Consider the following 23,399-nt stretch of genomic DNA (forward strand, 5'->3'; position numbering starts at 1 on the left):
TCTCACTGGGGGAGTACTTCTTTTGTCTTCCTTTTCTGGCTAACACACCTGCAGAAGCTGCTCTTATTCTTGACATCCCTTGCCAAACTTGGCTCCAGATGCACCTTAGCTTTCCTGATCCTGGCTTAATGGTCCTGGGCAGCGTCCCCATATTCTTTCTAGGGTGCATGCCCCTACTTCTTAATCTAATGCTTAGATCATGTGTCCTGCTTTACAGAAAGTTAGCGTTTGAACTGAGAGAACATTTAGTGGGAAAGCATGCTTCATCTCAGTGTAAATCACTCTTACTTCAAACATAGTTATTTAAAAATGTAATCTTCTTAGATAGTTTTTAACTATTCTACAGATTTTAGTTCTTTGATTCTTTGGGAATTTTTATATTGGTGGCTGGAGAAAAGTCATGAGACTTTCTAAAACAAAGTGGGGCAGCCTCCCCCTCTCACTTCTGTTTTGAGATGAAAAACTGTTTTTGGAAGCAGAAGCTTGTGAGAAAACTGAGCTTTCTGCTGTAAAATGTGTGAAATTTTGCTTATTCCTGAAAAAATGCAGCCAGCAATGTACTCTGTATGTGCAGCTCCCTGGGAGCAGTAGAAGAAAATTTGTCCAAGTGTCCCCTTTAACTTTCTTAGGGGACTCTGGGCACCAACAGAGAAACAGTCAGTTTGGGTCCCTTGTTCTTGTTAGTGGAGTAGGCTTCTAAAGTAACCAGCAATTAGGGGGTTTGTGCCTGTCAGGTTTTTTTTTAGTTTCTATGTAGTGTGGCTGTAATGGAGAAGCTGATTCTTTTTAGTAATAGCTTTCATGCTTTTAAAGCTTTATTCTGCATATTTTTATTTAAAATGTCAATTATAATAAAGCATTAAGGAGCTACGTTTTAGGGGAAAAAATTGGGCAGTGGGTGATTGGACAAATGTTGTGTGTAGCTGTCAAGTCAGCTCAGTAGGAGTTTAGCAAACGGCAAGAGTCGTGCACTAAAACAGTGGAACACATATTAGCGCTGCACATGAGATCAAGCTTCACCTTGCAAAAAGTCTTTCCAGCATTGTCAGCGTTAGTTTTTGTTGTGGTGGTGTGTCTTTTTACACAGCTGCTCAAAATCCTACCCACTTGCCATCCTAACTTAAATCATGATGAAATCTGCATGCAAAATGGCTTATTTATCAAAACATGCTTTTAATTGAAAGGAGGAAAAAAAACCCCACCAAAACCCCAAAAAACACCCCACCCCTGAATGTGAGAAGTCAAGTATGAGCTGAGTTCAATCTGTTCCCAGATTGGACAGTGTAGTTACTGGGACCCCACTACCTGAAGTCCATAACAAGTGAGAATTCTAAAGAGAATGCTTTGTTTTGCTCACTGCATGCTTGTCAGTAGAAGGGCTTTTTTTCATGTTTGAGATGTAGCATTTTGAAAGAAAACTGAGAATGAAACATAAGCTAAAATATACTTCTCTGCTGTTACATATTTTGCAAAATTAAATGTCATAAAAATAATCTTTTAAAGGATACAGCAGCGATGATTTTTGCAGTGCTTAGATCATACTCAGCACTTCAAAGTCATTTTATTGCTTCAGCTGCTCCTGACTTCTTCTTTGGGCTATTTTTTAGACTTAGTTTATAACTAATAGAAAGGCTAAATCTTTTCCTTTAAAGATAAGCTTTATATTAAAGGCAATTTGACTTTCATTTTGGATTGTGTGTATTGTGGTCTGTGTGAGAGATGAGGGAGTGTAAGCTGTAAGAAAAGAGGAAAATACTCCTTGTAGGCTTAGTAATTTCAAGCTTTTTTTCATGGAACTTCACAATCAATTCAGAAATTAGTTATTTATACCCAGCTTTTTCGTCTCTCCTGAAGTACCCTGAAGTGAAGAAGAGCCCCAAATACCAATGCCAAAGCAGTTTACTGTTTTATTTTTTTGGTTTTATTTTTTGATGATTGTTAGGTTAGGTTGTTTTTGGTTTTTTTGGTGGTTTTTTTTTTTTTTTAGCAGTGGAGTTGACTCTGCTTCTAAGAAGCCGAGGGACCTTACAACCTCTGAACCCTGGACATTGTGAACTGTTCACTTAGAAAAGCAAAAGTGGTGGAGGCATTAAAAAAAAACCAAGAAACCCACCAACAAAACAAAACCAGTGAAAGCAGAACAAGCCATAAATCCCATGCTAATTTACTAAAATCCACAGATTAAATACAGGATAGATCCTGAATAACCTGAATACAGCTGTAACTGAAAACGTAACAGAATGTGAGAGGAGTTACTGTGAGAAGTATTGCTGCAAACTTGCTTTGTGGGGCTTTTTGCTTGGTGGTTTGTTTTGTTGGGGTTTTAAATTACTTTCATTCTGCTAGTCTTTCGCTACTGTATACAGGCAGAAACAAGACACTGAAAAATCTTTTTTGGGGGGGAAGGTGGTGGGGGTGATGGTAGTGTTTGGCTCTTACCATTCTTGACTGCACATCTATCAGAATTTGCACTTTGTAGATGTGAAGATCCAGTGCTGCGGTTCTGTGTCAAAATAATACTGGGTTAATAGATTTAGGAATTTGCTAATTGTTTAGTAGGCATCATGGTAATTAAATATACTGTTACAGTCTTGTTGAAATTATTGATTGTAATTTCTATGTATCAGATGCCATATAAAATGGAAGATCTCACAAGCATTAGTGGTTAGCAGCTACCAAAAGTTTGCGGAACTAAGGTATCTGATAAAACTTAAATGCATTAGTGTAAATGGTGTGATTGGGCCCAGTTGGTTTATAGTGTTCTCAGAGGTTTTGTGGAATTCACTATTCCTACAGTGTAATATGGTGTAAATTGTGAAGTTAGTGGAGTTACAACATGGAAAAAATGTGAGTTCGGAGAGTTCTAATGTTACTGCCATCTTCAAAATACAGATTAGTGATTGCTTCAGTGTTTTTCTAAACTGCTGTTCTATCATACATTACAAATGACTATTCTCAGTGGTGGACTAAAGCTACTATTCAAGTAAGTAAATTGTCTATCCTTTCAGATCAAAGCTGGTATTATGAAAATCCCCAAGAAGAGAAGTAGTAAATTCCTTCTCCAATCAGTGGACTACTTAAAGCAGTGGACCAGTCCATACTGATACAAGGGATAAAACATGTTCTTCATTTGTGAATCGATGTGATGTACTCTGATGGTACTCATGGTAATGATTGTCCAAAAATCAGTGTCTTATTTAGTGTTTTGATACTGTGATATTTTTTGTGCCATGATACGTTCATGTGTTCATTGAGTTCAGTGGAAGTACAATGCCAAAAATTTAGACTTAACAGAAAGGTAAAACTGATGCCCCAGATAGGTTCACTAAACTCAATATCAACATGTTTTTAAGTGTTAAGAGTCAGCAAAACTGGCTAACAAGGTTAAACTGGTTACGGCACAATGTTGAAAGCAACAGGTTTGGAAGGTGAGGCGATGAGAATACAGGTGGCACTAAGAAGTATAACCTGTTAGGTCCAGTGCACTACAAATTTTGGTTCAGACCCTAGGAATGGTCTTGAGCCTGAACCTGTTAATCACTAGAACAAATCATTAATATTGGTAATTCTACCTGTGCACATTAGAATAACCCATGAGTAAGGCTGGAGTTAACTTTACTTGGTATATGCTTGTGTGAAGTATTTGCATGAATATTTATAATACTTGTAGAACACCTACTGGCTTTTAAAATATATTGCAAATAGGAAGAAAACCCAACAACTTGAACAGAACAGGTAGTAATGGCAAAATAATTATACCACGTTTCATACTGTGTGACAAAAGATATGCTAACAAAGCAATGGTATTCTAATTTGCAGTACATTAATATAAAATTATTCCCATTAAAAAGATCAGCAGTCACTCTATGGTGAACTGATACAATAGAAGAAATTAGTAAGGGAGGACGAAGAGGGTCCCCCGTGGAGAGTCGGCCAAGTCACGACAATCACACCAATATGGCTACATGCCGTGCTCACTTTATTAAGCAAACAGGTCATATTTATAACTTAAACCAACCGCTCACATGACTTTACACACAGGTGATTGGATAAAAGTTTCTGGTCACGAAGGCGTCCCTGTCGCTGACTGGTGAGCATGCTGCAGGCGCCTGATCACAGTGTGCCGATGAGAGTGTGTTGATTCCGCAGTTCCCAGGACTTGCTCTGCACCTGGCTTCTTGTTTGTGTGTAGCTTGTTTTCTTTCTAGCCTGCTTGTTCCAAGGACAATTTAAAGTTGCTCTGCAGCTTCGACTAACAGGCCTGGGTTGTCCAACCCAGACAATGGTAACATGTCCTCGGTCCTTTAAAAATTCCTCTACAGGAGGAGGAGAAAAATATTAGAATACAATAAATGTGAAAACATGTTCATAATATAGAATTTTTTACTGTTTAGCTTCTGTTGGGGAATCATTCACTTTGAAATTCTAGGTTTAGGGTCATACTTTAGAGGAAGGAAATATGAAATATTTAAAATTAATATAGTAGGAGCAAATTTCTTAAAACCTAGGGAACTTCTTAATCAAAGTCTAGACAATTTATAGGAGACTGTTTAAGTGAGATTTATGTTATTTTGACACACATGTTAATGGGAAACTGTATGGACCTGTCAGGATTGGTATGTTGCATAAAACAAGGTTAGATATCCCATTTCTTCCCCATTAACTTTTGATTAATATTGTGTATATTTGGGTTTTTTAATAGAGAAGCTGCTCTACCATTACGCTGACATCACAGCTATATCCAAATTGAGCATAATTCAGTTTAATTCCACTGGAGTAGCGGAAGGTGCCCCTGCTCACTGAAGCGGGGTTGGAACTGCATGATCTTTAAGGTCCCTTCCAACCCAAACCATTCTATGATTCTATGAATTTTCCTGTGACATGCTGTGAGGTACTAGTTTCAATGAACTTTTAGCTTCTTATAATACAGAATTTTAAATTAAAAATGGAAAAATGTCTGCAACAGGTGTCCCACTGCACAGATGCAGTGGAAAGACAAAATGATTGTGAATGCAAAATACAAAGAACTGGAGAGAAAAACATCTCCTCTTTTGGTTGCAGACCTTATGCATCAGCTTTATGGCTGACCTTATGTTCTTCGTCTGCAAGCCTTACTTCCTGGTGAACGAGAACCAGCAGGCAGTGTGCATGCTGGCATAACAGAGCTTCCCTCTGATATTGACATTCTGCAATATATTTTTCCCAACCAGCGCTGCACATTGCCAAAAGTACTTATGTGAATCTGGAAACAGAAGTCCTGTTTTCTATTAAGTTAGTGAAGCAGGGAGTTTTCCCTCCCAGGTTAATTCAGAACAAGTCTGTTAGAAGAATGGGCTTAGATCAAGGCAAAGAGAAAAAAATCGTATGGCTGCCGTAAAAAACACTAAAGAAAGAACATACTTGTCCCTCTGCGCTAGGAAAAAAAAAACCATCTCAAACCCAAAACAAAACACAAAATCAAAACTATCACCATGTGTAATAGCACCATCTGCTGACGGCTGCCATAACGCTTGCAGACTTCCATCTAAGCGTGTGGTTTGAATTTTTGTCCTGCTACAAGTCTTAATCCATTTTCCCTTTTTTCTGTTGTGGTGGTTTGAACATCTGAAGTATTATGACCTATATTTTGTATTTTGATAGGTAGTTTGCATTAGCATTCTATAAAATATTCTTTTTTTCAAAAAAAATCTTTGTACAGAGCCCCTTTTGACTATATCAACCAGGAAATACTTCCTAGAACAAGATATAACTGATGGTTGATTTTAATTTAGAATCCCATGGGTCTGTCATACTTCGAAGACATGCTCTGTAAGACTTTATGGAAAAGGGAAGATTACTGAACCTGACCTTGTACTAAGTTATTTGGAATGTTCTTAGTGGTGAATTCTCTCCATTCTTCTTTTGTTTTCATTGGAAAAAAGACCCTAAAAAACTATATAGAATTCTATGAATCTCCTATACTTAATTTTCAAAACTTTTAAGGTTGAACTACATTTCAAATGCAGTACATAAGTATAATGAAGATTTTTTTTTTTTTAATCTTCAAATTCATATTCTTTCTCCTAGCTACTTCTTCTGTCAAAGATATTGAAAAGACCAACAGGGAGGTAAAGATGCTTGCTGTAAGCAATTGCATGGGCCATTAGTTAAAATGAGTGTTTAAATGGATAAATGATGCTCCTTCAGATTATAAACATAGAACTAAATTAGTAAAACTGCATAACTCAGCACAGTTGTTTTATGATCACTAATTGGGTGTTTCAATCCCTAGCTGAAACATGAAAACTGAAGATCTGTTAAAGTACTGTAGCATATAATTAAATTCAGTTGTTATAACATCTGCTATATTATACCATGATACCTGTCTGATTTTCACATTTATACTGAAACGTTTGTAATTCAGAATGAGTAATATATTACTCATTGTATTTAAAGGAACTTAGGAAATAACATAAAAGTAGATGGAAATGTATACCTGCCTTCTGTTTCTTTTCTTGCACTCATAAAGTAGAAAGCTAGTACACAGCCATAGAAACACACCAGTAATGTGACATTAATAAAGAAATGAAGTCAGATCTTCTGAACTACATTCTTGTTGCAAAAAGACTTGGCATTTTGATCAAAACCTCTGTCTCTTCAGTTATTGTTCTTCAGACCTTCATGTATTATTCATATAACCATAAGTCAGGTATTTCTGTTTATGCAAACCTCGTGAATGTTTACTGTAATGGAAACAAGCTACTCTTATAAATTTTGGCCATTCTGTTTCTACAGCCATTATGTGCTTAACTACAAAATGTGCTTCTCCAGAATAAATATATTCTCCATTAGTATAATGCACTGATTGTTGCTGTAAATTATTTGTCCTCACCATTTTATTTCTTGTTGTTTGCTTACTGTCTTTTCTCCTGCTTCTCAGCTTCCATTAGATTATAGTATACCTGCGGCGGGATTTTTGCTGCTGCTGCTGTTGTTGTTTGTTGGAAAGTGTCTTTAGAATGGCAGGAGGTGAAAAAATTTAATTTATAATTAGATAGGTTGGTTGCTATATCTCTTTCTGAATTTTAAACATGAACTGGCATTATTGGCAGCTCTACCTTTATTGAGAGGTTATGCAGACAGAAGTTAGAGCAATCTGATTTGCTGTGAAGGCTCAATATTTAACATAGTGGTACATTTTCTTTTCTGAAGTTAAAAATTGAGAATAAACCATGGACAGTCTTAGAGGCCTTCATGTTTTGAATGATACAAAGGAAGTCCTTGTGCAACTGTTGATGTTTGGTTTGCATTTTGACATGTAGGTAGACTTTTCCTTGGTTCCCTCCCACAATTAAACAGGCCAGAAACTAGTGAAACAAATGATGATCCTCCCTTCTTTCTGCAGTAGCTTGCACAGCAGCATCAAACTACTGGGGAGTAGCAGAATGCTTCCCTTCCAGTGGAAGATTGCTCTTGAAATAATGCAAAGATAATTCCTAAATTTCAGGCAATGTTCCATTTTGAGGGGTGTCGTATCTCTTTTCTACCTTTCTATAAAGCTTTTTCAGAAAAAGTTCATTGTAGTCCATTGGATGAGTTGCTGTAGATACTAAACAGCAGGAACTATGTAGAATTTGTTTTAGGTAAGTAGCAGACAGCTACTTTACACTTTTCAAGTGAACTAAGACATTTGCCATCAAATGAAGTGATGGGCTGAGGGAAATCCCACAATACCTGCTCTGGACTGAGGACTATTCAGCAGTTTTATATGCAGCCTGAAGAAGGAACAGGTAGCATTTAGTTGCAAATGGCATAAAGTAGCTGTAAGAATAGGATTCAACGGTATAAGCATAAACAAGAGAAATGATGTGAAGGAAAGTAAGCCCCCCCCCCCCCCCCCATGGCAGTCAAAAAAAGGCAATGACAAATTTCCTTACTTGTATAGAAATAGCGATCTTTGCATATATATTACACATTTCAGGAGAGACTCGTTGGAAGGTATTACCCTAGGAAATGGTGTAGAAGCTTGTAATGGATCATGGGTAGACATCACTCCATTTTATTGGGCGGGGGGGGGGGGGGAAACAACAGTGCTAAAGTTAGAGATGTGAAGAGGGAGAATAAGATAAAGAGTTCTGAAATATTCTCTATGCTTTTGCTAAGGGCTTGGACTGAATTTTGTATCTTACTTTAGGCACCACATTTCCACAAATATGTAAACAAAGACTGTCCACAGAAAAGCAACAGATACAATGAGAGAACAAAATTATTTAAGCAAAACTGTTAAAGGAAATAATTCTCAAAACTCTACAAGAGAAAAAAGTTAGTCTATGTATGTAAGGGAATAAGAAGTATAAAAAAGAATGAGAACGAATTTTCACACATCTGCTGCCGGCAGAGCAAGCATCATTCAGATTTAGCATAGGTTTAGATACCATGTTCCAGCTCTGTTTTTGATTAGGATTATGACCAAATTTAGCTTAACTTCTTTCTTGAACTGTGTTTTAAATAGCTGGTGTTTTCCAATGGAGCTGTACGTGTATGGAGTTGCACTAGGAAGTACAAGCTTATACATATTTAAAATTTTTTTACACTTACGAGTTGTTCCTAGCTAGATACCAGAATTTTCTCACACAATTCAATGTTTAATTGGTGCTGTTGTGGTAAACTCTAATTACTATAATGATTCATAATTTCAGGAGACCATATTCAGAAAAGAATAGAAACGAGAAAATCTTGAAACTACCTTGTTTCTATCACAGTCCAAGCATCCTCAAATTTCAGTTTCTTGTGAAATGGAGTTTGTTATATACAGCTTTGAGTCCTTGATAATCACAGAATCATAGAATGGTTTGGCTGGAAAGGGACCTTAAAGATCATCTAGTTCCAGATGCTCAGTGCCTGATGAAAGCCACTCCAAAAGTATTTTCTAGTTTATCTTACTTATTCAGATCTTTAACTATCACACAACCATCCTATTTTGGCAGTATTGCAGCTGTGGTACAAATATGCTGAACTTAAAATCAGTGGTGTAATAAGCGACAATGTAATTGGTAGGTATTTACACAATTAGCTGTGAAATTCATGCCTAAATATTGTCTTTGTTTAAAATACATAACTCATGTATGTTATGAGAGAGCTGTTATAAAGAGAGAGCTGTTATAAAAGTGTCCATATATCTCAGGTGTAGCATGGCATGGGGTAAAAGTGTCATGGAAGACTCTGCAGTTAAATTTAATTAGTATATGGAAAATAAAATCTGAAGTTATAAACACCATTTTTGTAACAAAATTAATAATAATATGACATTATTTTAAAAACTGTTCCGATATATTAGAATAATATAGAAAGAGTCTGCTTGTTTCCTTTGTGAAGGAAAGGATCTGGAAAGTGGAAATAAAAATCTGGTGCCTTACATTTAAGTTGCCCCAAAAAGCAACACTACTTACTCCTATTTCTCTATCTGTGCATGTTCCAATAAAAAGGTGAGTTTGGATAATACCAGATAGATGACACCTAGCTGCAGTATCGTTTTGTATTAGAAATGTAACTAATACAGTTTTGAATTATAAATTCTTTAGCCTAATTATGGGATGATTCCTTGCTGTAGATGGCTTTTAAACCCGTCCTTCAAATTAGTTCTTCTGAAGAAATTAATGCTTTATCAAATTATTTCAAAAGCTAGGCACAACTGTGCCGAACTTCAGTAACAGAACTGACATGATTTTTTGAAGTGCTGCTTGTCAAAGTGGTAATAGCTGCATATTCCCAGTACATCAAATGCTCTATGGAATGTGTAGGTGTAGAGAGAAGTGAAGATCTTTTTTTCGAGGGAAACTCTGAGCAAATTGGTAACACTTTTTCTTGAAGTCCTCTTGCTTCAGTTGTTCAAACAGAACATGAAAACTACGCTGAAATCAAGGTTTGCAAAGCCACATAAATATGACTTCAGGAAAAAATGAACCTTTTAGCAAAAATTATTTGTTCTGACTCATTCATCTTGCTTTATCCACTATTCTTCAGATGCAGCAAGAACTTGAGACAAATAGCATTGTTTCTGAGTTGATCAATTAAGTATTAAATTTTCTAAAATAGTATTATCTTAATCTTACTCCTACTGATGTCAGTAGAAGTTCTCATGGGGAATAATGGTTAGTACTGTACTGAGCTTAGTTGAAATTTACACTCTGAATCAGCTGTTTTGTTTCTGAAGGAGTTATTCATGTGGATACATTTAAAGTAATGTAGGTTATGTGGGTGGAAAATGTGCCTGCTAATGAAAAATCTTTTTTCTCTTTAGCACTGTAACTTTTTCATTCCAGTTTGGCTAATCTTGCGTTTAAACTATCATGTGAGATTATGTTGTTAATCACAGAATAAAGGGAGATAGTATAGTAGAAGTGCTTCCCCAAACTGTTCAAGAAAACAAAAGAAGCAAAGGAATATTCCTTAATTTCATACTTTTTTTTTCTCTGAGGGTAATATATGTGTGCTACTTTTAACATGTTTTAGAACATAATTAAGAGCAAGGCACTGTAGTTTTTTTTTTTTTATTTGGCGGTAACTTCTATGACTTGATTTCATGGGAAAACACTGTTGCCTTTTTTTTTTTTCTCATAAGGATTTAAGAGTTAACATACTGTAGTTACCTCGTTGCAGGAATGTCTCTGTACTATCCAGATACTTGGGGCAGTGCAATGCTAATAAATGAGATGATCAACATAAAAAATACATGTTTTGATGATTAACAGAAGTAAATAATTTGTTTACAAAAAACATACATTAACAAAACATTAATACACTTTGGAGGTATTAGATGGAAGATTCTGCATGATATATCTCCTTGAAGAGTATGAGGTCTTTGTTGATGGGTATAACTGCAGAAAATCTGGAATGCTTACAACATAAGGTACGTAATTGTAAATTAAAAAAATGCATATATAGACCCAAATAGACTGAGCCGAGGTGTTTATAATCTCCAAATATGTGTTTGCTTGCTTTTATGTTCTCAGATATGTGAGTTTTTAACATTTTAAGTGCTTGACAGAAAGTAAAAAAATTGAAGAATTCTTAACAGTGCGCTCCTAAAATGGAGTAGTATTGTTAATAACTAAAAGACGGGGTACCTTGCTTTGTTTGCTTGGAAATGTTGTATTTGAGTGTATGCTGTGACTTCTGTTCAAGTCATCAGAATATTAGAGTTTAGTTGTTTCCAGATCTTTGATTCACTATTTTGTTTTATGATCAAGATGCATGTAATTCTTCCTTAATTGAAGTTAGTTAGTACCTATAGTCTTGATGTCTGCAAGGTTTCATGACTCCTATGGAGTTCTATCGAGAAACAGAGTACTGTGAGTATGCTTTTTAGCAAAGGCACCTATGTGTCTGAGAACTATGTGCATGTTCCTAGGTGGTATAAGTTGAGCAGACAGTTTGATCTTTTTTTAATGACAGCGTCGATACCTGCTCTGCTACCCCTCAAAATATCTAAATTATTTCCCTAACTTTGATTTCTGAAGGCCATCTTGTTTAATAATGAATTCTCTTATGATTAAGACTTAAAGGTTGCTCTTGCAGCTACAAAGTTCTAATTCGTGAAGCCTTTCACTAGGCTAATTTCAATACCTCTTTCATTGTTTTCACAGTTCTTAGTGGTGCTGTATTATGTCCAATTTATGCATGTCTGTGTTACTAGAACTACTATAAAAACGTGTGCCTTAGCTGGCACAATTTGTAACTCTCAGAACTTTTTACTTTTTTGTTTGTTTTACATACAAAAAACTTCCCATATTGAGGAAACTGTAATCACTTACTGACACAAAATGCTCATTGTAATATCAGGGAAGAATTCAATTCATCTCAACTAATGTTAGCCATCTAGACTGCAGTTTAGTGCAAGCCTGACACCTAATTGTGCTTGTTTATATATGTCTGTATGTATATATGGAGTCTTAACTCCTGCTCCACAGTCAATACTATCTATCCTGGGACCTGTCCTGTTTACTACCTTTGTCAATGACCTTGAGAAGGAGATAGAGCTCCCCTTCAGTTCTGATGATGACACCATACTGGGGGGTGCGTTCCGTTTTATCAAGTATAGGGCTGCTGTTTAGGTATGTCTGATGCTGGAAGAATAGTCCGTAAATCAATGAGGACAAATGTCAAGTTCTCCACCTGTGATGTACTGGGAAAGGGGTTCAGGCTATGTTAGGAACTGAACTAGGCAGGTTGCAACTTTGCTAAAAGGGACGTGGGGTCCTGGCAGGCAATAGTTTGAATGTGAACCAGTAGTGTGTGCTGCTGAAGATGGAGGCTGACAGCGTAGCTGGGTGTATCAATAGGAGCATAATCAGTAGGTTAAGGAAATGATTTTCCATCCCACTCCCTTCACTTGGTGCTTACTAACTCATATAAGAATATTGCATCCAGTCTTTGCTCGGTTTATGCAAGAAAGACATTAATATACTGGAATGACTTTGGCTTTGAACTGTCAACCTGCTCCACTTTCCCTGTAAGGAGAGGCTGAGGGAACTGGGCTTCCTCAGCCTTGGAGAGGAGATGGCTTCAAGGAGAACTAGCAGCAGCCCTTTAGTGCCATACAGGGAGGTTGCCAATAAGATGGAGCCAGGATCTTTATCGAGGGAAAAAGTGGGGAGTGAAAAGTGACAGTTAAAATTGGAAGGAGGTTCCAGCTGGATAAAAGAAGAGTTACTATGAAGGTAGTCAAGCACTGAAGCAGTGAGCTGGTATGGTTTAGAATCTTTGTCCTTGGGGGTTTTCAAGTCCTAACTGGAAAATGTTGGCAGCAATTAGAACCAAATTCAGTCTTGACTCTGCTCTGAGCTGGAGGTTGGCTCCTGATAACCTTTCCAATCTGAATGATTTTTATGAAAGTAATTGCTTGCAACTTCAGGTGTGTCCTAGGTGACAGCTTTATGGCAAACTGATGCACTGTGCTGACTATGGATTAGATCTCTGTTGACTATAAAGAACATTTAGACAGTCTGTGCATTGGTACGTTTCTTCATCTAAATCTCTTAAACTGAGTCTTATCTCCAAAAGTAACACAAATCTAATCTGGGGAATTTCAACTCCCTCCTTTAAAGGAGAGAAACAGACACCTCTGAAGGGCTTTCATCTCAGTTTTCTGTGCAAACTATTTTAGGATGAGATGAATCACTTCTAGTGCCACTTACTTTCTATCCCAAAAGCCTATATTTAAAAAAGGAAAATCATGTTGGGATTTCAGTTTTTCAGTTATCAATATGAAAATTTGCAGTCCTTATTTTCAGAAGTGCTAAGCATTCCACAATTGCTTCAAAATATTTATATCTAAGAATCAAGTCCTCATTGTGTTCAACCCAAATAAATTAGTACTTATTTTGGAAAATTTGTGATAGAATCTGTTGAACACTGTTTAGTGTCTGAACTGAAGTACTGCGAACTGATTAACTTTCAAATGGTCTTTCAGGTATTGACCTCTTCGAGAAAATTGTTCTGCTCCAAAGGCACAACCTCTATACTTAAAAACAATTTCATGTTTCAAAAGTTTTGGAAAGAAAATAATCATTGTTGTATAAACTGGACACACAAAATAATTTGTTGTTTTACTGTTTTGTGTAGGAGAGGAAGACTTGGGCTGAGTTACTTCTTGTTGCTTATTGAGGGTGAAAAAAGTGGTTTAGTACAGCAATTTGTGACACCTAATTATTTGCTTCACTACACTACTTTGATTTGCTGTGCAATTATCTCAGCTAGGGCTAGCTGTGCAGTCAGGGCCAAGTACCAAGTCAAGCTGAATCTTGTATTGTGCTAGTACTTGCATTAGATAGTACACTATAAAATAAAGATGTTAAGTTCTGTTAGTTGCTGGTTTCTTTGTTGCAGGAGACAAGGTATTTAATAGCAGAAATAATCCCCATATACCGAAGGACAGAGGACAGATTTGTGACAGCAAGTAAAATAAATAGTAGGCCTGCTGTGTCATATTTTGAAATCCTTCTTTCTAGCTCTACCATTTACTTACAGTAGATAGTACTGCCATCTGGGAGCTGATCTTCCAAGTCAGTAAGCGCCCTCAATATCAGATGACTTTACCATTCAAAACTTGATAAAATCAGGATTGTGTCCTTTCTGAACATCAGTACTAATTTGAGGTATAAAAATACCCACTCAACAGCAAAATTTGTTAATACTTCATAACATACTTCAAAATTTTACTAAGATACATATGTTCAAGGTATATATTTTTAACATACTACAGTTGTGTCTGTACTCGCTTGGTGGCTAATAGAAAGTAGCTTTGGAACTATTTGTCAGCTGTGAAAAGATTAACATATTACTTTATGTAAAATAATTAAACGGATTTTTGTTCATCTGGAACATAGAGTTCCATTTTTCCTATTTTGATTAGTTACATTTTGACTACTTAGAAACAATGCATTCTTTTTTTTTGCTTGATAAATGTGAAGTATTATTAGAGATCCTTTCTATTCAGTATGCAGAAGATACATGAACTTCATTTGCTGTTATATTAAACTTGATTCTTGTACATCATACCACTCCTGCAGCAACATCAAATCTTCTTTAAAGGTATTTTTGATGAAATAATAAGCATCTGTGGCATGATCCAACTTGTATTGAAGACAATTTCAGTGCTGTGCATACTCAATCTCACCTTGTCTTGCTCTGCTTAAAATATTATCGGTTTGCTTGTCATAATTAAGATGATTTTTTTTATAATATACATAGAAACTGTTTGCATACTAGAAGATTTTCATGTTTTGAGGTTTTTTTCATATTGATTTAGACTTTGGAGAGAGTCACAGTTTCTGTTACTACTTGATTTTTCTTTCTGTATTCTTTTCCAGTTTACCTCCTTGAAGTATGCTCTTTTAAAATTCTTTTAAAATCTTCAAGCTCATTTCCACTGTGTAAAAAATAAAAAGATCAATTAAAAATAATATAGAATAACCCTCTGTTCCCTACTAATGAAAGGGATGCAGTCTGAGAGGCAACAGAGAGCTGCCCTGTGAGATTTTGTACTGACTGGACAGATGACAAACCCATATTCCCCTACCAGGCTCAGCAAATATTACCTGTTTTTTTTCATGTGTAACCAAACAGCTGAGGAGCACAGGAGCCAGTGCTACCATAGCAGAATGTGGCCAAAGAATAGCAGAGGAGCTTGACAGTACTGTTAGCATGGGCAAGAGCAATGAGGCAATAGAATACTAAACGACACTCAATCCGATGCTTCAGGAAACCAAATTTTCCAAAACCTTTTTTCTCAGTACTGTGGTAAAATGTTTATAATAATGACAACCTTTGTTCTATGAATTCCTTTTAAAAAACCCAGAACATGCAAGTTCTTCCAAACTTGTTTTTCTAGATGTAATTTGATGCTGAAACATAAAATTTCACATAAAATAGATTATAAACTGAATTTAGAGTTATAAATATTTATAGCTGAAAAGATAAATAAATTCTGTAACCTGCTACAATAGTTCATTTCTGTGATCCTCCCCCTGTACTATGAGACCATTAAGCCTACACGTGAACTGGTAAATAGACAATGCCAAGGATAATTTTTCTGTCCCAGAGCTTGACTGTCATGGTGCAGCTGAACTTGCATGGTTGTGGCCAAACTCTTCCTGATCCTCTAAAACTCAAGCAGTTGTTTCTGTAACAACTCTTAGGAATACTGCCCAGTGTAGACCAAAGTTGTTTTAGGATTCAATTTGACAGTTTTGATATGCCAGTATACCAAAGCCAGCATTTAGCTTTGCCCAGCTTTGTTTAGTTTACTAGTAGAGATGCAGCATAAAGGTCTGAATGTAAGAGCTGAAGTACTTGTTTATGTTAGAGGAGAATAATTACCTCTTTGCATTCAGTCCATTGTTAATTCTATACATTTCCAATTCTGCTTGCTCCTTCCTTGTAATAAGTGTACTAACATAAGTTTTTTACTCAATGCCTTTAAAATTTTTGATGCTAAGTACGTGGGGAGATAAAGATACCATCTGTGTGGTACCTGTCCCATTGCCTGTAAATGAGAATATGGGCTAAACTTCACAACAGGATTGAAATGCGCTGGAGGCTGTGTTCATCCAGTATCCAAGTTTGAGATCAGAATATATAGTAAGTCTGAATTTCATCTGAAGCTATTAAACTTGACAATAACTCTTAACAGATAGGGTACTATATTCTAAAGCGTTACTGGCCCAGTCCCCTAAAGTTCCAGAGACACTTCAGATCATCCTAAGTATGTTGATTTGGTCTCTCCAGGCCATATACTATCATTTTTTTTTTATTGATACTAAATTTTTATAGGAAACTTTACAGCTCATCTCAAACTTCTAAAATTATCTTATGGTGTTAAATAACCAATTCTGAACTAAAACTGTTGTTCACAGTTGAGGTTTTTTTTATTTGGAGTTTTGTTTGTTTGTTTTGTGGGTTTTTTTTGTTTGGTTGGGGTTTTTTGTGTGGGTTTTTTTTTTCAGCTGTTATTGGAAAAATGGCAAAGAAAATGCAGTAATCAAAAAACTGGAAGATCCAGATTTGTCAGTGTTTTGAAACTTTCCTATTTCTAGATTAACCTGCATATTTTATTATCATCAGGTTCAGATTAAGTGTAATAGCAATAGATAAATTTCTCAAAAGAGTTGGTAATTTACAGCTTCCACATTCCATGTAAATTAAACAGTGTGACATAAGCCTAATGCTGTCTACAATACTGTAGAAACTCAATCAACTAGTTTCAAAGAGGTTGAAGAGTGTCAGGAAAATTTAAAATGAGCAGGGGGAAGAGCATAGAAAATTCTGTCAGGTAAGACCACTGTGGAATGTAACATGGCACATCTACAGTGACATACTGAACAAATAAAACTACTAATCAATGCCTAACAGAAAATGCTGGAAGATACTTAACATCACAAAATAATCTGCAACAGAAATTAATTTTAGTAAGGGTGTATCTGGATGTATATACAGTGACTAATGAAAGAAGTCCTCTGAAACTTCATCATCACATCTGCTCCATAACCAGCAACAGTATACATGTAGGGATCATGGCAATTGATCAGCAGTGTGTGTAAGTTTCATGCAGAGGAAGCCTTAGTACATTAACACAGAGAGTACTTTGCCACCAGTGGAAGAGCATTTAGCATTGTTGGTGTGAATGAATCAAGCACTGTTCGTGCATCTAGAAAGCAGGATGACAAAGCATCTTTGTTCTGTGCCAGCAAGCGTGAGATCCAAGCAGTTTCAGAGTGAGGGGACAGAACTGGCGCTTTGGTTATCCTGTCTGAATGTGAAGAGGCTGAGAGATGACTTCAGAAGTGTTGAAATCCAGTACTATGACATGGATGCAGTGTAAATGCACATCTTTTAGGGAGGATAAGAGGTTATAAAGTCACTGTTATAGATTGCTGGTTTGTCTGTGCTGAAATGTATGAGAATCTGAGCTGCTCCTATTCACAAGGTGCTCTGTAAATTATGTCAGCTGGCTATGTGCCACGTGCAAATGGGTGAGCATCAGCAAAGGATATTTCCAGAGTTTTATTCTGGGAACTGCTGCATCACTCAGAGGAGTGGAAAGGTGCTCCTTTTTAAAAGTAATAATATAGAAGGGATCATGTATTATCATACAAAGCCTATGTTGTGCTCAGTGTGCTTTTTGGATCTCTGTTCAAACAATCTGTATAAACAATATTATAAGAGTCCTAGTCCCAAAGTTTTCTTATATGGAAAGTACTGTTAATACCAGAGAAAGGATTATCCTTTCAATAAGGGATTGACCATGGAGTATCTCATGCCATTAAACCATGTTACAGGAGGCTTAACAGTGAAAGTACATAACTTTGCTTTTTGTAGTAGAAAACTGCTATGGTGTTGTTGAACAGAATCTGATTGTCACATTTCCAGCAAAATATAATAAAATAGTCTGTGGGCAAGGAGCTTTTTAGTTCATGAGACAAAGTTTTATACAAACAAACATCTCGTGCCTGGCTTACCCTTAAATTTGTTTAAAGTGGTTTTTTTACACTTTGAAAATTGTTTAAAGTGTGATGCTACTAACAAAAATAACTCTAAAAATAATGCTTTCCTGTCAAGAAATCTATTTTCTTGCTATATATTCATTACCAGCTTATTTCAGTAACAAAACCACTTTTTATTGCATCTTAGTTAAGAGAGAAGAATAAATAGTATTTGGTGAGCTCAGCTCTATTTCTTTACACGCAGCATCAGCAGAATGTTAACCAATTTCAAATTGTAGCCCCAGCCAGCAAACATACTGATGGTTGATTGTATTCTGTACTGTCCCAGAAGAGATCATTTCACTCATGGAAATTAATTGTCAATGCTGATGTGAAATAGAACCCATATTATCTTAGAAATCACAAGCAGAGATGTAAAATGCTACAAGATTTTCCTTGTGATGCTTAACCTGACTTTTCCCTGCCTGTCTTGCACTAGTGTGGTTTGAATTAAGTACAAACTGGAGTGTAGAAATTGTGAGCCCCTCATAAGATGGAAAAGATGAAGGGGGAGTAGGGGAAAGCAAACATGAAGGAGAAATGAGCAAAAATCCCTTAGTTATAAATAAATACTGAAAAATGTCCATGTATGTAACATTTTATACATGACTTTACTGCTAAACTAACTTCAGCACTGTCTTGTCAAAATCTTTGCTACCATATGATGTTACATTTTAAGAAGACTGGCAAATTTACAGCTCTTCTTTTTTACATACAGGATAATCCTGCACCTCCTACACTGAACTGGCATTGTAGCAAAGCAGTTTCTGTTCCTGAGCTTCCCTCATTTTCATGTTGTTTGAGAGTGACTGTAGGGCAGCAGTTGCATCACAGGGGAGGGAGTAAGGAGGGAGGAGCTGTTTTTCCAGGAGTGTTTTTTCAGGTACTGCATATTTAAAACTTTATACATAATTAGGAAAAGAACATTTATTAGTGACTGGGTGAACAATATAAAATCTCTTGATGAAATTCTGAACAATATAGACAGAACCTAAATATAAGGCATTCACTACTTGCTTATCTTCTGTCATTGCCATTCCTCACTTTCAGTGCTGTATTTCTGAACATTGGCTGTAAGTACAGAGTGACTTAAAAGCAACACTGTAGAAAACTTCCTAAGACAAGAGAAAATATTAGAAAATACTTTATCCAAAAGTGTAGTCTTATGCAAAATTGGGAAGTGGTAACTGGAAGTTGATCTCACTATGGTAATGAATGATAAAATCATTATTTTTTGGTGCCTCAGTTTCTCTATATACAATTTGGAGCAATGGCTTATATTTTCTGCATAGTATGCTGATTAAAAATGCAACCAGAACTTTAGATATATTGGAGTAGATATTTCAAACACAGAAATCTAAGGCTATAAATAAATACTTATTTTAAATGGATTTTAATAATTAAACTTTTTGTTTAAATTAAAATATATTTGAAGGTTACATTTTTCTAAGAAATGTTTATATGGTTTTGTAACCTGTGTTAACATAAGTGGCAGTAAGTAGGTAGCTGAAAGGGATAAATTATTGTGGTAGAACTTTAGTTTATTATACAGACCGGCCAGCTTTCAGCCTTTCTTGGTCATAGAGCGACTAAATATTTTTTTAAAGAGTTTCATGCATATATCACATATTACCGGATAGAGTTATAAGCCAGAAGAAAGTAAAGGCTGGTTGGAGTATTTCTTGATTTACTTTCCCAGCCCAAGGTCTACAGTTCTGTGAAATGCCTATATTTATTTTGAAAAAGAAAGTACTTCACCTAATGGCCAGCGTCTAGTAGTTTGCTGTGTGTAAGAAGTAGTGATTGGTCCTTGGTGTGTGTGTTTAAACAATGTTTTTCCTTTAGTTAAGTGTTTGTGTATAGCTGGAGTTGTATAACTAAATAATATGACTAAGTAAACTGTGGAAGACACCTGTAATTGACTCTCCTAAATAATCTTATCTTTTCTGAAAAGGTACCACTTATATAGAGTATGAAGCTTATCCTTCCAGCTCTCATGGTAATTTCTGTATTTCCTTTGCTTTTCATTCCTGCAGAAAAACAAAGGTCACAGACCTTAGAGTCTTGAAACAGTCAGATGAGCTTATTTCTACCTTAAGAAAAAACCCTTAAACTTTTACTGCACAGTGCTTCCATGAAATACCCATTTGTTATCGTTTAATTTAATCTTATTTAATTTTCTTCTACACAATAATGATTCATGAACACAGCAAAGATTACTTTTCTTAAAATACTGTGTGATATATACTAGTTTAATGAAAGTTTTCATTTTTAATTAAATTAGAGGAAAAGGCTCCCATCCTTTTTCCTTTTCCTCAGGGGAGATAACATTGTGCCACGTTATTAGCAAGTTTCCCCGAGGTGCTTTTATGCTTTGATGAATTTGTCATAGTCAAGGAACAGTGGAAGCTGGTAGCTTGCTAAAAGGCATGAGTTTTAGATTTATAGTACCACCTCTGTATGTTAAAATTTAAGTGCATTGATAAACCACCAAGAAGGACATGTTTCTGGTTTAGATTTAGTTAGATGTTTCTGTTCTCTGATAACATGTTGCATAAACCTAATGAACTATAGCTTAGAGAAAGCTAGAAAGGGAAAGGTACTGAGGCAGGAATGGGACGTGGAGGGGTGTAAAGGGTCATAAAGTAGTCTTCAAATATATGTCACTTCCAAAAAAGAATTAAGTGTTCTGTTATCGCAGTGGGGAAGAGATGCAGTAATGGACTCAAACTGCATCACAAAAGTTTCAGGTAATCTTCAGAAAAAAAACCACCCACATTCTAGCAGTGAGGATAAAGCAGGTCTGGAACAGATGGCATGAGAGAACTGTGGATTGTTCATCTGGGTATAACACAAAGTGAGTTATCAATCAGTAATTGCATTGTTGTGGCTGATTCAGCCTTGGAAAACAATCCCGCAAGATATATTTCTCTCAGTTCATGAAGAAATCTTTAATGGAAAAGTCTCTTACTAAAAACCCTCAATGCTGAAGACTTGTGCAACACTTCTTACCCACACGTGTTGGAAATGGGATTGAAAGCAGACAGCTATTTCTGGATGTTAACTGTGACTCTCAGTATGGATATAAGTAATCTAGTAATTGCTTTAGAATTGTGGAGCTTACTTGGTTTGGTTTTTGAAGGCTATTTCAGCTGTAGCCTTTGAATAAATAAATTTTCAACTGATGGGAATATTCACTTATTCTTTCACAGGAGTATGTAGATGTTTAAAAGCAAAGGAAAATCCACCTCCAGCCCCGATTTTGTTGATTTAGATTCTAAAAAGCCTACCACATCTTCTAAGGAGAAACAAATTTATTTCAGGAAATTTATTTACATGTAATCTAACTCATTCTATTCTTCTGATGGTATAAACACCTTTAGCACAAGACAACACATGCATTGTTACTCACTGGCTTTTCAGAAATGCTGGGAAGTGCTATTGCCCATGTATGTGTGTTGAAACTACACAACATAAAAGGGTTTTGTATAAACTTTTATGAAGTTATTAAACCACATGGGTTAGAGAATAGTGGCAGATGAATCTGGACTTTTTCTTCAGTTCACACTTTGACCAGCTCCAGGAGATTAACTCCACCTGAAAAACGTAGCCTGCTTTGTGCAGCATCAATTCTGATATGTCTACATCTTAGAAATTGGGGAGTAAAATGCCTCAGTTAGCCCTTTTCTTGCTAGAGTGATGAGAAATGGTCATAACAAGGTCACCGTCAAATTGTTGCAGTGCATATCAAGTCCGAGGGTAAGGGATATCATTGTTGTGGGACATCATTACTGTGACTGGAGTTTGGGGAAGTCCAGTGGGGAATCTTAAAAGCTAGTAAAACTGGCAATACCATGGCAAGTGAAAGCTGTTGCAGAATACTGGAAAGAAATGTAAGTTTGAAATTTAAACTATTGATTAGATACTTACCACTGAACCAATGAACTTGAAGGAAAAAGATCTATCACGCCTGCTTGCTTTTTCAAATCATCCACTCAAAACTCATCAAAAGCAGAAGAACAAAAGCAATGTTAAGATGCATGAGAAAGTTGTAGAAAAATAATACTAAAAATGTGATAGTTCTAGTATAAGAACTTGATGGTACTTTTTTTCTGGAGTACTTTTTGCAGATTGTCTGCTCCTCTCAAAAAACATTACATAAAAAAAAAATTTTAAAAGTGCAACAAAAAATGGAAGCGTAAAAGATCTTCCATATAAAGAGACAGCATGATTAGGATATTTTAATTTCAGAAAAGACTGAAATCAGAGGGAGCAAGATCCTTAACCTGGTCCTTCCTCATACTGTAATGTAGGACAGACTACATAAAAGTAAAGAATATAATGAAGCCAAGAGTTTTAAATAATTTGTAACAAAATGTATTGCAGTCTGTGCCACTTTGACAAGATATCATCACCTAGGACTAGCTATCTATGTACAAAGTAAGAATACTTAAGATTTCTAAGACAGAAATAAAAGCTTTTAAAAATGCATAGCTCTATTAATACTTTTTTTGGGCATATGATTTGTAATTGTGAGGCATCTGGCAACTGAACTCATTGGAAAACAAAACAACATACCTGATTAATCCTAGTGATATTTTAGAAATTAGAGGCAAAGGCTGTCAGAACCAAGTAGGCAAACTATTACGTGTAGCTTTGAATCATTGGAGCTGCTCTTGGCTGCGTTTTTAAGGCTTCTGGTGCATAACGTAGGCATTAGCTCACACCCAGCACTGTTGCCACAGCTGCTGTCAGATGCCATCTCACCCTGGAGGATGAGGAGTACAGTGGACATGGTCAGATCATGATGGTCAAACTCACCAGAGTCCATAGAACTGCTAAGCTTAGTAAATGAAGTTGTAACTAGGATGAATACTAGTTTTGAATCTAAAACGGGGCGGGTATGTGAGGACTGAATTTTATCAATCCCATCTATAAAGAAACAATAGGGATGTATTTCTCCATTTCTGTTGTTAGAAGAAGTCTAAATTGCTATTATTTGTTTTAAAGGTTTTGCAAAACACTAGGTGCTAGGTAGGAACCCCCTTCAGAAAGCTGTGAGAAAATTATTTTCTGTATATTTTATGACTAATTTTCATAATTTAGTCACAAAATATGCAGAAAATCCAGAAATCTTGAAGTTGAATCTCTAGTGAATATTTATTTAATAAAGCTTACTAGCTTTCCAGTCACAAACATCAGAATGTTTGTATGCTTTTGTGTATTAAGAAAAAGGAAAAACGTTTTGTCTCAGAAAAAAAGAAGAATATTGAATTTGTTCTTTATATCCCTATTATATGTCTTTATTCAAAGCCTACACTTGAAACTGGATTATTCTGGGAGTTTACGTGACGTAAACATTTTGAAATAAGGCGGGTT

General features: G+C 35.9%; 1 protein-coding gene across 1 annotated transcript in view; it reads left to right on the forward strand.

The window, feature by feature from the left end:
* The window catches only part of CSMD1 (CUB and Sushi multiple domains 1), a 1,210,323-nt gene that overhangs the window by 362,218 nt on the left and 824,706 nt on the right, over nt 1-23,399 (forward strand). The gene's annotated exons all lie outside the window — the stretch shown is intronic.

This window comes from Falco biarmicus, chromosome 6 (assembly GCF_023638135.1).
Source record: "Falco biarmicus isolate bFalBia1 chromosome 6, bFalBia1.pri, whole genome shotgun sequence".
NCBI lineage: Eukaryota > Metazoa > Chordata > Aves > Falconiformes > Falconidae > Falco > Falco biarmicus.